Here is a 16,562-nt window from a genome sequence, read left to right as displayed (position 1 = left end):
AGAATTTAATTAATTTATTTATTTGAGTTAATTAAGCCTTATTTTATGGGGTCAGGCCAAGGGGAGTGTTGGTATTTAAGTTGTGTAAGAGTTAATTTCTATCTTTGCCTGTCAGTTGCAGTGTTAGCTTAGCCCAACAACCATTTGCTGGCTGGAACGTATGGGACACAAGCTGAAAAATCTCAGCAGATGCAGTGGGGGAAGCCGACGCTCAAGGACTCAGCCTCCTCAGGCTCTGATCACAACCAAATAACTTTCCACCACAGGCAGAAGCTTACTTCTGGTCTGAAGCTTCATTGTGCTTCCTTATGTGCCTTGTCGTGACTGAGCAACTGCAAGGTCTAGGAGGAAAAGGCATTCAGGGACATTTTGGGGTTTTTAAGTGCCATCTCTCCCTCACCCATCTGCCTCTGTGGGAATAACAGACATCTTCCAGTAGGTTGGAGAAAGCACGACCCTCCACCTCAACAGGATAGAGAAGTTCAATGAGCGAAGAAATGGTTCATCATCACTAGGAAATACAGAAATTTGGAAATTCCACTTCTCAGTTTACTTGAAAACCATACTTTAAAAAAAATATACATAGTTTAGGAGGTAGTCGTTTAACTGAGGTGTTGTTGATTCCCAGCAAGTTCCTGACAAGAGAAACCCCTTGCTCCTCTTCTGGTCCCACCATGGCTCACTCAATCCCTCATCTCTGCTGAGTATGGTTAACTCATTTCATAGTCACTCATGACTGAGTGGTGATATGGAAAAATGTAGTATGTAATGGAAAGTGTGACCTGTCAACTCATGTGGGCTGGTGCCAAGGAGGCTGCTAATTATAGCCCGACATGTAAATACTCCTGGAAGATGATTGTACTTACTTGGACTAGTGCAATATTAATTAAATACTTTCATTATTTCTGAGATAGACTTTGGGGAGGAAGGGGGGAGGTTTTCAAGGGAATTAACATTTTCACTGCTGAGAATAAGGTTGTCTTCCCCAGAAGAAACAGTAGCAGAAGGCTAAGTCGGAGTTTTCCTCCCTCTTTTCTCTCTCCTCCTGACTTTGACCTGCTCCCATGACACCTCCCATCATCATCTGCTTGCCCTCAGTCTCCCTGGCTCTGTGTTTGTGCCAGTTCCTCAAGATCACAACTCACCTGCCTCCTCGAGCAGGCAGAAACCTGAAGGGGAGGGATGAGGAAGATCTTCTGGGCGGAGAACCAGGGCAGTTCTTGTCAGAGGCCAGAGCCCCCAGCTGCCTGACCTTCTGCACTCATAAAATTCCCAGTGGTGCCTGTTTCTGGAAAGCCCAGAAACAGCCAGCTTCCAGCTCCTATACTGGGTTTCCCATCAGCTTCCAATTACCAACACAAAATCATCCCTCGTGGCTCAGGCTGCCCTGAATCAGTGTCACGGTACCTGCCTTAACGCAGCAGCCTTCTCCAGCTGCAGAGCCTCATTTAGGAAACAGCAAGTCTCAGCCCCAGCTTATGCAGCAGCTGGAGTGCACAGAGCATCACTCAGCTGTGGCGGGGACGGACGGCTGGGCAAAGGCACCTGCGGCAGCTGGGAGAGGGACGGGGAAGCTGGTGCACAATACAGCAAAGCAGAGGAGCTGGGACCACCTCTGTAAAAACCTACTGAAGACTTTGGTGGGTTTGGGAATGGCAGGACAAGATGTCGCTGCCTGTCTGACTCGTCCCTCAGAGAAAACGGACAGCAGTGACATTGCACGTGAGAGGCAAAGACTAAGAACAGGAGGTGCGGTGAAACCAAGGAAAATGTATTTGGCTTTTCAGTTCATTCAAGACTCAAAGCTCAGCTCAGTCTCAGCTGCAGGCTGTCTAGAAGTGATTAATGTTTCACGGGGGTCCTGGGTTTGCAGGGCGCCCGGGGCTGCCCCACGAGCAAGTCAGCTCATGCGGAGGCAGGCTGCAGTCGGCACTGGGCCAGGGTGCTGGTGGGCAAAGCAGCCTTCTCAGCCTGGAGCTAGCTTCCAAGCAAGCCTCAGGCCACATTTCAAATGAGCTTGTTGTTACCTTTTGAAGAACTCTGCAGGAGATGTTGAGCTGTTGAGTCCAGCAGTAGCTTTGAGTGACTTTGGCAACAGTGTTTTCCAGCAAGTCCTTCGTTTCAAGTGAGCCAAAGCTGTGTGTTGAATGAATCCTCTATTACAGCGTGTGGCCTTGGGACAGTCACATGTTTGCGTCATTTCAGCACAAACTAGACCTGCCATTCTTGCACCACGTCATGAGGCATGCCATAGCGTGCCTCAGTTTCTCTCTCCACTGAGTATACCAGTATAGCCTGCCTTGCCCACACGCGGCACCGCAAAAGCACAGAGAAGCCAAGTCCTGCACCTTCCAGGGATTTTGTGCCCTGTGGAGGTCCTGCTCATTTACACGTGATCCAAACAGGCAACCGGCACTGTTCTGACAGTACCAAAACCAACCCTACTAATTGTCATCAACATACCTGAGTGGGAGCGCTGAGGGGGAGCTGAATCAGTGCCTCTGCGGAGAGCATGACAGCTCTGCTGTACGCAGGTAACGACCCCGGTCATCCATTCATCTTTTCATTACGGTCTGTAGGACTGGGGAATTCAATCTCTTGCCTGGAGGAGATAAGTAAGAGATGGTTGTGGGTCAGAGCTGCCACTAATGCACCCTCAAGGACTCTCTGCAGCTGCACAGCGTTGTCTTGAAGATGCAGGGGAAGGACGGAGTGCTATTTCTGCCCCAGGAAGGCAGAAGACATTAAATCAACGTAATGAGAGCTGATGAGAAACAATAGAGGCGTCAGGACAGCACAGAGAAAGGGAGAGTTATGAGACCTGGATGCCGTGGGCCCAAGAGGCACGGGGACATGCATGCTAATTTCTCCTTTCTCTGGCAGCCCTACGGACCACCAAGGGCTGCTGGGCCATTGACTCCCTAAAAGCGGTGCTGCTGGGAACGGATGGTGCTGTGCTACTGCCAGCGGCCCCCCCGCGAGGGGTGGGGTGCCAGGGTCACCTGCTGTGGCAGGATTTCCAGCTGGGGGATGTCCTGGCTGAGGGATGGCTGCAGACTTTCTCCCCCCCTTGCCCCCACGGGAGGCTCAAACCCTGGAGGCAAATGCCGGGGGCACAGGCAGCGGCAGAGGCTCTCCCTCCAGATCACCGCTTTGCAAATACCCAAGGCAAAGTGCACAAAACCGCTCCCTCACACTGTTTTGAAGAGCTCTGGTCTTGCTCCAGCTGGTTTCCTCGGGGCGTCTTCCCTGGCCAGCAGTTCATTCATCAGCCACCCCCTCGCCCTGCCCTGAAAACACTGAAGAGGGGCAGGTTCTTCACAGTCTGTATGCGAGTGAAAAGAGGACAAAGCACAGGAAAGCAGAACAGGCCAAAGACAAAAGCCCAGGCTCAGAAAGAGGTGAAGAAACACCAGGCATGAGCTTGGAGATGCTGTGCTAAATGCCTGAAACCTGGGGAGGTGGAGGGGAAGAGAGTTTTTTCCGCCTAGTCCATTTTCAAGGAAGAGCAGCCTGAGTTTAATGGCTGGACTTGAAGTTAAAGGGTTACAGCCTCTCATGGAGGCAAATGAAAACACAAATTGATCAGAGCTCCATTTTTTACCGATACTGTGTTTGTTCAGAGGCAATAGCTGCTCTTCGCGCTGATTGTCTCACTGCATCATCAGCATCAGCCATGTCCCTCGCCCTCTCCTAAAGATCCTCTGCATGGATTTTTCTTTTTTTTTTTCTCTTTCCAATTGCATTTCCGGGGACAAGAAGAAAGTTGCAGCATAAATTAAACAAGATGCCTGGAGACTCCGATTCAAAAATAACGGAGCTGAATTCCTGAGCGAGAAGGGGAAGAAAGAGCGAAGCTAAATGCAGTGCCTGCCTGATGGCTTCTCCCCGGCCACACTCACGCCAATTAAGCGTAGCTGCACAGACAGGGCGGCCGGGAAAGCATCTTTGTGCACACATGCTAATTTCTTCGCAGGCTGCGGCACACAATAAAAGCGCCGCTCCACACATTCCCCAAAACAAAGAAAGAACGCCGCAACCCTTCGGTTGGATCAAAGGCAAGCTGGGTTTAGGGAAGCTTTGCACTGTTCACCCGGTGCTTGCTGTCAGGATCACCAGGCACTACAAATTTAAGTCCCTGCTTGGTCATTCAAAACTTTATGCTGCCAGTACAAAATCAGCAGAGGGGAGAAGAAACTTTTAAAGGCAGGAGAAAGAAGTGCAGGGGCATTGAATTGAAACCCAGGAGAAACGGGCCTCAGGAGCCTTACACGGAGTCCTAATGCCAATGCAGGGTAGAGAGAGGGCAAGGGGAAATCCATCCTCATAATAAAATGCTGGCTTTGGTTGTGATGGATGGATGGAGAGTCAGGCTGCCATTTCTCTGCTCCCTCCCTGCTCTTTCCCCTTTATTAGCTTAAATGTTGGGGGCTTTTTTAAAGGACAGGAGCAAGCAGAAATTAAATGCTCACTCTCAAAAATGAAGCTGACATGAGCCTCTGGCTTTGAGGATGGATTAGTTTTGAAGGCGTACTATGCACAAACCAAGGCCGGTGAGGGCTGGCAGTGGAATTCCCAGTAGGGACAGGTTCCTTTAAAACACAGATTAAACAGGGAGGAAACGCACAGCATATGAATATGAATTGATGCTGGGCCTCGCCTGGTCTCGCTTCATTTGATAAAGCGCATTTCCTTATTGCATGTCAATTATTTACATTATTTAAATATGTATCATCAGATGAACATGTCAGCCCTGAAACAGATACACAGATGCACACGGAAATGCGCACGTGCACCGGAGCACGAGGCACACGCCGGTCCGCCGGGCAGACATCGAGCGGAGGCTCCTCTGCTCGGCTGTGAGCAGCCAGCACCCCTTTGCCCGGTCCCTGGTGCATTGGTTGTGCTGCCCCCGCAGAAGAGCCGGCTCTCCTCAGAATAATTGGAATGCAGGGCTCTGCTCAGCGCCGCGGGAATGTCAGCACCCGGCAGGAGCCCTGCGCCTCGCCGGTGCCTCTGCTAATCTCCGGTACGTGGAACTGCTTGTCTGCGAGATAGTTATTATTCTTCCTTTCATCTGCGCAAGTTCACAGCAAAGGAAACGCAGGAGAGCTACATTTAAATTGGATAAAATCCCTGTGCCCAGCGATTCTCCAAAGTTAGTGTTATTAGTAAAGATGTTAGTAGTCGATATCGCACTGTTCTGGCCTCTACCACCGTATAAAAACCTGCTCTGAATTCTCCTGAAACAAAATGGGTTTTCTTACGTGATTCCCATTCCTACATGGAGTTTCTGTCCATGGCTCCTTCTCCAGGTGTATGAAGGTCTGGGTATGGCACAGGCTTTGGGGCAAGCGCTGCTGCCTCTGAATTCTGCTATTTGCCTCCAACCCTCGAGGCAAAGTAAAGCTCTACTCTGAATACCCTGACAGGGCACCGGCCAAAACCTGGACCCAAATTTTGCAGTTTGACTTGGCTGCGCACCCTGGCTACAGGAATCAAGTTTTTCCAAAAGCCATTTGTGCGGTGAGAGGGCAGGGAGTGCTGTGTGCAGCTCTCTGCCTGGGGGAGGACGCCGCTTTTCTTGGGCATGGATGGAGTATGGATATTTGGACAGGCCCAAGAGAAAAACCGGATCCTCCTAACTTTACACAGTGTCATTCCTCTGCCCCAGGCTCCTCCCAGCCCTGAGAAGGTCCAGAACAAGAGGGATCTTGACTGGATTTAGCTCTGGTGAAATATTCCTAAAAGAGCAGGTAGGGCCTGGTATAACAAGTAATTTTGCTGATGCATTGCACTTCTATTAGTCAAAGAAAAGCTGAGCACTTACCTCAGCAGAAACTTTGATGGGTCAGGTTCCTGGCAGGTGTAGAACAGCATAGCAGGCTCAATGGAGGTACTCCAGTGTGCACCAGCTGAGGTGTTTACCAGGAGAGCTGACCAAGGGAATTACATTTACCCTCCCGTGCTCTTGGCCTGGTGCTGTCCACCGTGAAATTCCCGACAGACAGTTTCATCTTTCAACCACACAGCGTGAGAGATGATGCTCCATGAGCAGCAGAAGAAACAACGCATCGTTTTCTATGGCTTTCTATTGCTTTGTATGGGATTCCCCAGTGCCTTTAAGATGCAGTCTCCAATTGCAATTTTCCATTCAGCTGGGGCATTCATAATCTTTCTCTCTCATTCCCTAGTGTTTAATATGGTGTAATGTCACGCTGCATCCTTTCCTTCAGAAGGGACTAACAAGATGTTTTGCACTCCCTCTCCCTCCCCTGCTCACCCACATGTTTTCATAAAATTTATAAGACCCTAAAAACTACATGGTTTTATCACACTTGGCTGAAATGACCGAGGAATTTAGAAAGCATTAGTTGGAAGCAGATGATTTCATGATGGCACTAGTCGCAAAAGCAGTCATTAAATAACACTGGTAAGACAGACAGATGGCCGTTAACACCCCCGTCACCATATTTGCTTCCAGAGAGATGGGAATCTTTGCTTTTACTCTGCCCTGCCACAGCAACCTGAAAATGATGTGTTAGAGGGAGAGTCCCTGGACTGTCTGGGGTGTTGGGGAAAGGTTTTGAACTGCAGGTCTTCACCAGACAAAGCACAGTTTCCCCTTCCCCTGTAAGGGGGGAGATTTTTATGTGTCTTGTTTTTTTTTTAACTCGGCAGACATCGAGGCGGCTCTGTTCATTTGCATCTGAGTTTGGGTGCTGACAGACGATGGTGTCGGCAGAGCTCTGGGAAGGACATCGTCCCCCTTGGCAGGGGCTGCAGCGGCAGCGTGGGGAGCAGCCAGCCTTCCCCTGCCATGACAGCAAACCCAAGAAAACCCTGCGCAATGCCTGCAGGTGATTTGCATAATGGATGCAAAGCAGCATCCCTCAGTACAAATCCTCTCCCTGCAGTCAGATAATCTTCCATCCCATCCCCATCCTGCAGGTTCTTCTCTCCCACTTTCCATCCTGTTAGGCTCCCTCCTACTTGCCCGTCGCCATCCCTCGTTCCCACCCCGGCCCTCAGCCTCCCTTCGCACCGGGAACCAGATACCTCCGTTGCATCTCTCCATCTCACTGCTCTTCCAGCCACCTACCTACCACTCCCACCGGCAGAAAGAAGATCCGTGGGAAGCGAGGACATTTAACTAGCTAAAAGGGAAAGGAAGGGAGAGACTTTCAGACATGGTCATTACCCATCTGAGCAGCATTGCCAAGCCCCCCAAGGGAAATAGCAACAAAATCTGTTGCGGGAGAAACTTACCTAGAAGCTGAAGCCATTGGTTTCAGATGGTGGCAAGATGACAGTCACATGTGGCATCTCAAAACACAAGGCTTTACCTGGGACTGAGCACTCAAGCTAGCCACATAGGTGGCCGTTCTCCCCAGGCACAAGCACAGCTCTCCGTGCGCCCCTGCAGACACCCCAGTAAGTGATACTGGGGGCATACTGGGTGAAGCCTAACAAAATAAAAATAAACCTAAAAAACCCAACAACAGCACCAGTATTTATGCTTTAAATTCTGTGCGGTTACTGGCAGGCCAGGTCTGGAGCCAGCACGCATCACTCTACATCTCTGTCTCTGTTAATGGGCATCTCTGCCTGCCTGTGCTCAAAGCCTGCAAACAGCTGGTCCGTGCCCATGTGTTGCACTGACATCTGGCCACAGCTACCACCTTCAGCTGAAGAAGCTCAGCTCTTGTTCATAAATAATTGCCCGGCCAGCTGCTGGCAGGCCTGGGGAAAAGGACTCGGGAAGGTCACAGAGCACCGCAGAGCACAGTTCTGCTGTGCCCAGTGCCTGAGGTACATGGACTCCTGCAGGCCTCTGACTGGGGCATAACTCCCCTGCCCAGGGTGGCAGCATGCTCAGCTCTCCCACTCACTGTATAAAATATGGAGGCAGGGTGGGATGATGCCCAGGGAAGTGGTTGAGTCCCCATGCCTGGAGGTATTTAAAAGAAGGGTAGATGAGGTGCTTATAGGGACATGGTTTAGTGGTGGGATGGCAGGGTTAGGTTAATGGTTGGACTCAATGATCTTAAAGGTCTTTTCCAACCTAAACAATTCTATGATCAGCATGGCTCCTGGTGGTGCCATGGGGAGGTGGCCCTGGGCCTTCCCCAAGGAGCAGGAGCTGGTGAAGGATGGTGTTGCACTTGCTGCAAGGGTGGCTCCTATGGCGACCCACTCCGAGGGAGGTTAGCCCATGGTGGGAAGAACTGTCACCTTCTCCTGTCTCCCCGTCGGAGCCTCACTGGTAGCAAGAACAGGCAATCCCCCCCAGAGAATGAAATGCAACCTCTGCTTCTGAATTTCCCTCAGTTCAGAGCAGCTGGATCTCCTCTGTCACCTTTTGTCTTCCTCCTTTCTTTTAAATGTGCTCACAAGTCTCCCACCGCTCAGGGCAGGTGCTGGGGCTGGGGCTGGGGCTGGGCCAGCCGGGCAGCGGGCAGGACCCGACAGGGCCTTCTGATGGGCTGAGACAGTGGGCACGGGGGGGACCAGCCTGCGGGCTCCTGCCTGCTGCCTGCGTTTTGGGGAGGAGTGGGCCTGAGGCTCTCCTAGGCAGCAGAGATGGAGATCCCTGCCACTGCGTTCCTCCCTCTGGCCAGGTATCCTCCTGGGAGTGGGGCTGCCAGGGGCTGGCTATCTGAGCCACACCAGATGCTGCCCAGCAGCTCAGCCCACCTCTCAGACTGTCAGAAGCACTGGGGATTAAATACACCGTCATGTGTAAATCCTGTGTTTAAACAAATAATTCGCTCAGAATAACAGGCAGGCTTTTCCACATGAAGCAAAGCTGACACCTGACTCTTCGCCTGGCTTCTCCCAGGAGAACATTTTAATGAGGCCCACAGCTGTAATATCACACAGAGAACATTAACAATGCTAATTACCTAAAGTTTAGCCCATGAATACTCAACCAACCATACCTTGGAGACGAATTGTTGTTTTGGCCCGAACGAAGCACCGATGGCTCGCGAAAGCGAATCGAGGCTTGTGAGGGCGTCAGACACAAGGCATTAGGCACACGGACCTGGCAAGGCAGCCTCCACAGCAGAGCTGGTAAATAGAAGAGGTGCCTGGACAGAAGGCAAATCTGAGACTGCAGAGAGAAATTGCCTTGAGGTGGCCGAATCCCTCCTGAGAAAATGCAAAAGGTGTTGATAGGTCTCTCAGCATCCTCTCGTACAGGATCTGCGCAGCTGAAGGGGGGTTATTGGAGGAATTCTGCCAGGCAGCCGCAGCTGGCACTGGCTGAGCCTTGCACTGCGCTGGGAGAAGCCAGCAGTCCACACAGCCATGCAATGCGCGAGCGAGCTCTTGCCTGGAAGAGATCCAGGGCCTTTGCTTCACACCATATGCACAATCATTCTGCAGCTCAAGGTCACCATGGAGGTGCCTGGGTACGCTGGGATGACTGCTCTGAACCCACCAGCTTCGCTCAGTCAGGCTCCCGGTGCCGGAGCTCAGGCTGCAGCGCAGAGCGGTGCGTACCCGGCTGCACAAAGCTCAGCCGTCGCCTCTACCTTCAGCTCCTTCTCGCAAACGCTGCAGGGCAGTGCGCGACAAGGGCCAGCGTGCAGCGAAAGAGGAGGCTTGGTCCACCCAGGTGTCTCTCGCAGGGAGACGTGAATTTTTAGCAGGCTGTGTTGCTCAGCTCTAATTGAGCACAAAAACATCACATGGCAGGCAATAGCCCATTAGCAACACTGTGTGCTGAGGGGCCTTTTAATTATTTTTGCGTTCCCAGAGGACTACAGAATGCTCTTCGTAAGCATGGCGCGGGAATGCCAATTAGGTGGCCTCCAGCCCCGCTAGACAGGGTCCGGTCACATCACCTTGCGTCACAGGCTGAACCCTGCCCTCCATTTTCTCCCCAAGTCTGCCGTGCTCTGCCGTGAAATATTTATTAAAGGGAGCTGCCGCCTGTCGCGAATGTTGAGTCCCCTGTCTCCTCGCCAAGGTCAGGCTGCCGGGGAGGTACTTCTGCTCTCCATAGCTTCTCCTCGGGACTGACGGGTCCTTCTTCCATTCAGCACAGGCAGGCAACCTTGGGGAGGAGGCTCTCACAATTCCTATGGATTCTTATTTCCTGGGAATAGGGTGGGCACGTTAAAAAGTCACTAAAGCAGAGGCTGCACAGCAGTGAGCTATTGTGGTATCAAAACAGATAGCTGTACTAGGGCCTTTTGGGAGCACATAATAAAAAACCATTAAATCAATTTCTACTGTTGCAAAAGGCCACCTTCAGTCTTTGCGATCGCCGTTGTAACTTCTTCGGAAGCTCCTGCACTTAGAGATGAAACCCTCATCCCGCAGAAGTGGTGGCTTATGTGGTGCTAGGTTTGCGCCTGCCTGAGTTTACCTGTGGTTTGCTGAGTTCAGACTTACTGTGTCATACAGGTTTTGTGCCAGAAAAATGCCAAAAGCTTCAACCGCGAGCTGTTTGATAACCTTTTCTCAACAATACTGAGCGGAATAAGCAGACACAGCATAACTTGGATGAGAAGGACTCTGGTTAAAGCGTTAAATAGATTTTCCTCCTCCAGTATGGGCACATACTAGTGGTAGGAAAACATACCCAGGAACAGAAATAAACTCTGCTAATACAAGATGTGAGAACCAAAGCACGCAACTGGCTGGGGAAATAACCCTCCCTAACGATGACCTCTAAAGGAAGCTCGGGGGCCAAAAATATGAGAAGCAAGGTGCGTATCGAGTGTGCGCCCCACAGCTGGGCTGTGTCTGCTCAGCTGTGGGAAGCCAGATGCTTCGGGACGTCTGGGGCTGGAGGTGCAGCTCGTTCGCTGCGGCGGCTGGTTCCTGGCAATCGCACAAACCTGTCTCTCTTTTGCCATCTCTCTTGACAGCCAACGAGCCCCAGCGCATTTGTTCTCTCCTCACATGGAAGCTGCCCCGTAGCACCAATGCTTTCTGGCGCTCCCCCGGGCCTCTTCTGGCTCTCCTACAGGCTTTCGGGATGTGCGCTGGGCTGTGGGGATGGAAGGGTGGGGGCATGGAGAAGCTGCAAACCCTACCCAGCGCAGGACCACGGCACAGATTTATGCAGGGACATAATGATGTTTTCTGTTTTCTCCTCTTTTTCTCCCCTCCTAGTAATGCCTAACATTTTACTTGCTTTTTTGACACCTGCTCAGCCTTGACCTGTCATTTTCTCAGAATTAGCGACGACGCCGAGATCATTTTCCTGTGCAGTGATGGCTGATTTAGAGCCCCTCATTATGCATGTATAATTAGGGCAGGTTTTTTTTTTCCCCCCAGAAGCATTACTGTGCATTTATCGACAGTAGATTTCATCTGTCATTTTACAGCCCAGTCCCTCATTATCATGAAAAACTTCTGCAACTCTTCACAGTCAACCCTTGTTTTGACTGCCCAGAACAGTTTTTCATTCTCAGTAAACTTCTCACCTCACTTTTCATCTTCTTTTCCAAATCACTTGTAAATAGATTGAAAAAATACACGTCCAGCTTTGATCTCCGGGTAGTTGTCCTCCTCTGTGAAAACATGTTGTTTATTTACACCTTTATAATCTACTGCTGCAACTAGTCTGTGCCTTTTATTGGAACCACCCCACTGGCAACCACACTGTCATTCAAGAGAGTTGCACTGGAAAAAGTGTAGACAGACATTACGGAAATAAAGCCAGCAGCAGTCCCATTTTTAGGACTTAGCAGTCAAGCTAAGTTTTGATCTGTGTTTTTAAATTATCTTGTAAATTCCCATCACTAAATTTCACCTCTTGCTGTATGTAGTGTGCAATATATCTTTTTTTCTAAATGTATCACCACCTCGAAGTTCATTAAGCAATTCCAGAGACTATAGCTGATAAAATCCTCATCTGGATTCAAGATATTAGCAGAAAGACTAACTCCTCAAGTGTCTGGCACCAAGGCAACATATTGTCATAAATCCATAGGAAACCAGATTTCATTAGTTCCCTTGGTCATGGAACTAATTGTTTGCTCCTGTGCTGGGCACCTGATCATGGCTGTGGGCAGCAGGAAAGCCAGCAGCATTTTAATGTTGTTCCTCTGCTGTGCTTTACTTGATTTTTGTCTCAGGATTATGAGATGCTGGGGATGTAAAACAGCTACCGGGAAGATAACAGCTGCCAGAAACACAGCCTTCTGTTTTGTACTTTGAGCTGTGCGTACCATGTAGAGTTAAAAAAAATAGTGCTTAGAATAATTTAAAGCAGAAATCTGTTATGTTCCTTCAAAATTAGCCGTGCTTGGTTTAATAGATGCTGGATTAATTGCGTGCTGTCTGAGAGCTTTTGTTCCTCTCTGGAGTGGCTGTGGTCTGTGCCACAGAGGTGAATGCTACTCTACTGTATGGCAAATTTGACATTGAAGGGCTCTTTGTAGAAATAAGACTGCCATTCTCTCCCATTGTCCCTTTGATTAAACAGTGCCAGCAAAAGAGACAGTTTTGATGGTTGTTTTCATATTATGGGCATCTGGCTACTAAGAGCCAGGCTGAGATCACCAAATCACAAGCCGCCTGTTTATGCACGCCGATCCCACAGTGATGTGATCCATAAAAGTATTTGGATACGCACATTTCAGGGAGTGGGGGGAGAAAAACAGTTTCTGGGATGTGTGGCGAGGACTATTTGTTGCCTATTTCCAATACCCCTCCTCTGGTACCCAAACCCACAACTTTCCAGTACTCCTGAAATAACCATGGTCTGCGGATGCTTTTCCTCCACTTTTACATCAACAGACTCCCAGCAACCTCTGAGGTACTTTGTGATAAAAATAAAGGAAATCTAACATCTTACACAGTAGACTCATTCATTAACTCCTCCCCCGTTACCACCCCTTTTGTAGCTACTTACTTACGTCCGTGTGAATCACCACTTAGTAATGGCTCAGCGATCCCTCAGACTCTTCAGCTTCCATCTCAGGGACTCCATTAATTTCTAATACATACTGGACATCTTCTGTGTGCTGAATAAACTTTAACATCCAGAGTCCTTCTCCAGAGTTTGACCATCTCTTCTTGTTAGTGCCAAAGCAAACAGGGAAGGTCTCGGGAAGAGAGCGCTCCCCTCTCTTTCCACACGTCTGTTTGGATGTATAACAAAGGCTACAAGAGCATTTTTCCTTGTACTTTTAATTGAAGTGCTTTAATATATAAAAAAAAAAAAAAGTACATACAAGTTCTAAACTCCTGTTTTCTGTAATTGTTTACACTTTTTCTAAGTTGCAACAGAACATTAGCTACGTAGGTAGTCAACACCGCTAACAAACTACAGTACAAGTTACTAATAACAGTACAAGATGCTTGGAATACATTCTTGCAAATGTGTATGAATACCAAAGAAATCCTGCAAAGTTGAGAGGTTTCCAACACACAGTGCCCTCTTCTCTCAAACCCCTGTAGGATTTCACTCACGGGTTTCCTAACCACCAAAACACAGAAGGGCTGATCCTTGGCTGGTGCAAGCTGTGGTAGCTCCGTCAGTGGCCACGGAGCAATGTCAGTTGCCATGAGCGAAGGGTGTGATTCACTCTGTGCTCAGACAGACACCTTTGGACGGGGGTGAAACACCATGCAAGTTCCCATGCATGACAAACTGATGGGCCTTCTTGGTCGGTGCTGGCTTATAGCAGTAAGCAACATGTTTTTCTGAGGGTTTCAAGACCGATCTCTTTCTCCTGGGAGAAATCAGATCAGGACAACTGAAGAACAGTCGGGAGCACCCCTGGATTCTCATACCGCTCTCGGTAAAGCTGGGCAAATTTGCCTTAAAAAAAAAGGCCAAGTTTTGAAGCATAAGAACCCACCCCATCACCTCTCCTCCCCCGCAAAAGGCTGACAAAGCTATCAAGCACTTAATAAAACTGAGTGTGAGATAAGAAGAGCAAAGGTCCTCCACACAAGCCATGTCAAAACAAATCTCTACGTATACACATTGTAACAATACAGTCACTTCAGAGTTCAAAAGAAAGGTTCACACTTTACAAAGGAGGGAAAGGGGGGAAAAAATAGGCAACACAAGAAGCTGTCCTTACAATTATGTACTGGTTCCCAAACCTGTAACCTTAGTCTGTGGCCACCAAAAGTAAACGGATACCAAGCAGCATAGTGTAAACTCCAATGAGGCCTCTCGGGGGTTAGCAACAGGCAACCTGGAGGTAGTGTACATAGCTGAAAAGGAATTTGAAAGAAATGACGGGCATTTTTCTCCTATTCTGGTACATTTACATAATCAAAGACATGGTGACAAACATGCTACAGTGACGTGTCTCTCCAGCCTTGCGAGCCCACCTACACTCGCCCACCCCAGGATCGGCCACAGAAGGGTTTTTCCTCCAAAACGAGAGTGATACCTGGGGTATTCTACAGGCAGGAGTCCTTATTTTTTCCCTCCCTCGGCTGTTCTGGCTGGCCTGGGTACTCACCCTGTAACTAACAGGACAATTGGTTTCATCTGAGACTGCTGAGTTTTCCTCACAAGCATCAATACAAAACCTCCTTATCACTAATGCCCTGAAGACCAACACTTCAATGGAAACTTCAGTCAGCAGCACCCAAACCACCCCCAGACTATTCACTGACTGGCATTAGATTATTTTGGTGGGAAGCTACGGAAGTTGGCAAACCCATGACAAGGTTAGCTTTTCAATTCATCAGCATCAGTTATGAAAAGACTGAACACCAATGGCTCCAGCGCAGAGTAAAGACATAAAAGTCAAGTTCTCTTCTGCTGTAGAGAGGATAAAAGGCTATTTAGGGGATTCAGAAGTTGGCATATTATAGAAAATATGGTGGTGGCTCAGAGTAAGAAATCTTCTTCAGCTATATCACCTTTTCAGCAACTTTGATTTTGTATTCATTTTAAGTTTTAAGTATGCCTAGTTTGCTCCGGTCACATTATCTTGACACCACAGTTATTGCATTACAAAAGCCACTGCGATGCAGTGACTCAACATACGCTTATCTCATGTGTAGGTAGGGGTATGTACAGCCAGGAAGCGGGGTAGGTTCCAACCCACATTTTGTTGTTTCCATAAGGGCAGGCAGATCCCAGTTAGGTGAGACAGATAACCTAGAGCATCCCCAATGTTGAAAAGAAGGCTGTGAGTATACGAGCAGACAGAAACCTCAAAAACTAAACAACAAGAATTAACGTTAGTAGAATATCCCCTGCTTCATCGCTAACTCAGTTGCTCTAAAAATCTCTCTCAGCTCAAATAATTTTATTGTGCAGAATGTACTAAGAAAGAGGTCCTCTTCCCCCGTGAATGCAGGGAGTGGATGTGCTTTCTCAGTATTGCCTAGAAGTTCCCCAGTCCGCCTGCTCTTCTCTAGCTTGCTCTCTTTACAACAACAGTTTTTTGCTTCAATGGCTGACTGGTAAGACAACACTATTTAATTGCAAACAAAATTCAAGGTCAATGTATTAGAAGACTGGAAATAGATACCCTGCTACTTTTAAAACAAACGATGCATTGTACACTTAGTGCTTCTCTGAAGCCTCTTTCCACAGAGAAAAGCATCACAAGGACAAGATTTCCATCAATCCTGTGCTGGCACAGCCAGTTCAAGGAATTAAAATGTAGATCAGGCCTTCTCAGGCTTTGGCTTCCCTGCCAAAATGCTCCCTTCCCCCTAGAGAATCCAGTTCATTCGGAATATGTGTCTGATGTAGACACTTCTGCACTTGGACCCACAGCAGGTCATCGACTGCTCTTTCGCTGGCCACACACCAGTCACCAGGAACATTTTTTGATCACTATCTGTATTTCTCAAACTACGTGCAATAAAATTGAAAAACCCTTTATCCCATACCCAATTTTATCTATTAGACTAGGAAGGACCACAGGAATGTGCTCATTTCCTCAGAAAGTCCTCAGAAATCAAGTTGGGAGCTTCTCATGTTGTGGGATGTTTTTTCATCTTTACGCTGAGCCAAGCTTTAGCCCACAACTGTTGTGTGTGTCACCGACCCTGCACTGAAAGGCCTTTGCGCAAGGAACAAACTGTGCTGATTTCATCACCGCAGCGCCGAGCATCATCCCGGGTAAGAGACCAAAAGAACCTCTCGGCAACACTTGTCTAACAACCTTGACTTCAGATCACTCTGGACGTTCCATGACCCTTATAAAATCCCTTCATTTTTTTTGCAAAGGGCTTCCAGGACACAGTCTGACAACAAGAGGCAAGCCACAGAAATGGGTGATGCCATGTCTGGACACAAGCCTATGGCTCTACTCTGTCTGACAAGAAGTAAGATGGGGAGAGCCCAGCTGGACCCCAGAGCTCAAAGATAGGCATTGTTTAAAATACCCTTTTCACTTCCAAACTGAGATTTGGTAGCAAAATCAATACAGTACCTCAAATAAAAGCCCTCCAGTTACTTTTTGAAGCCATTTTTAAGGATAGACCAATGCCAGGTAAAGGAGCAAGCCTCTGAAGTTCAGAACACAGTTCTCTGATGTTTTGCTCCCAAATTGAATTATTCTTAAAAGGGGAAGGGAAGTAACCTAAAAGCCTCCTCAGCCTATTTTTAAAAG

This window comes from Egretta garzetta, unplaced genomic scaffold (genome assembly GCF_000687185.1).
Source record: "Egretta garzetta isolate BGI_Z169 unplaced genomic scaffold, ASM68718v1 scaffold828, whole genome shotgun sequence".
Lineage (NCBI taxonomy): Eukaryota > Metazoa > Chordata > Aves > Pelecaniformes > Ardeidae > Egretta > Egretta garzetta.
The sequence above is the reverse complement of the archived record's forward strand: the minus strand, read 5'-3'. Positions refer to the sequence as shown.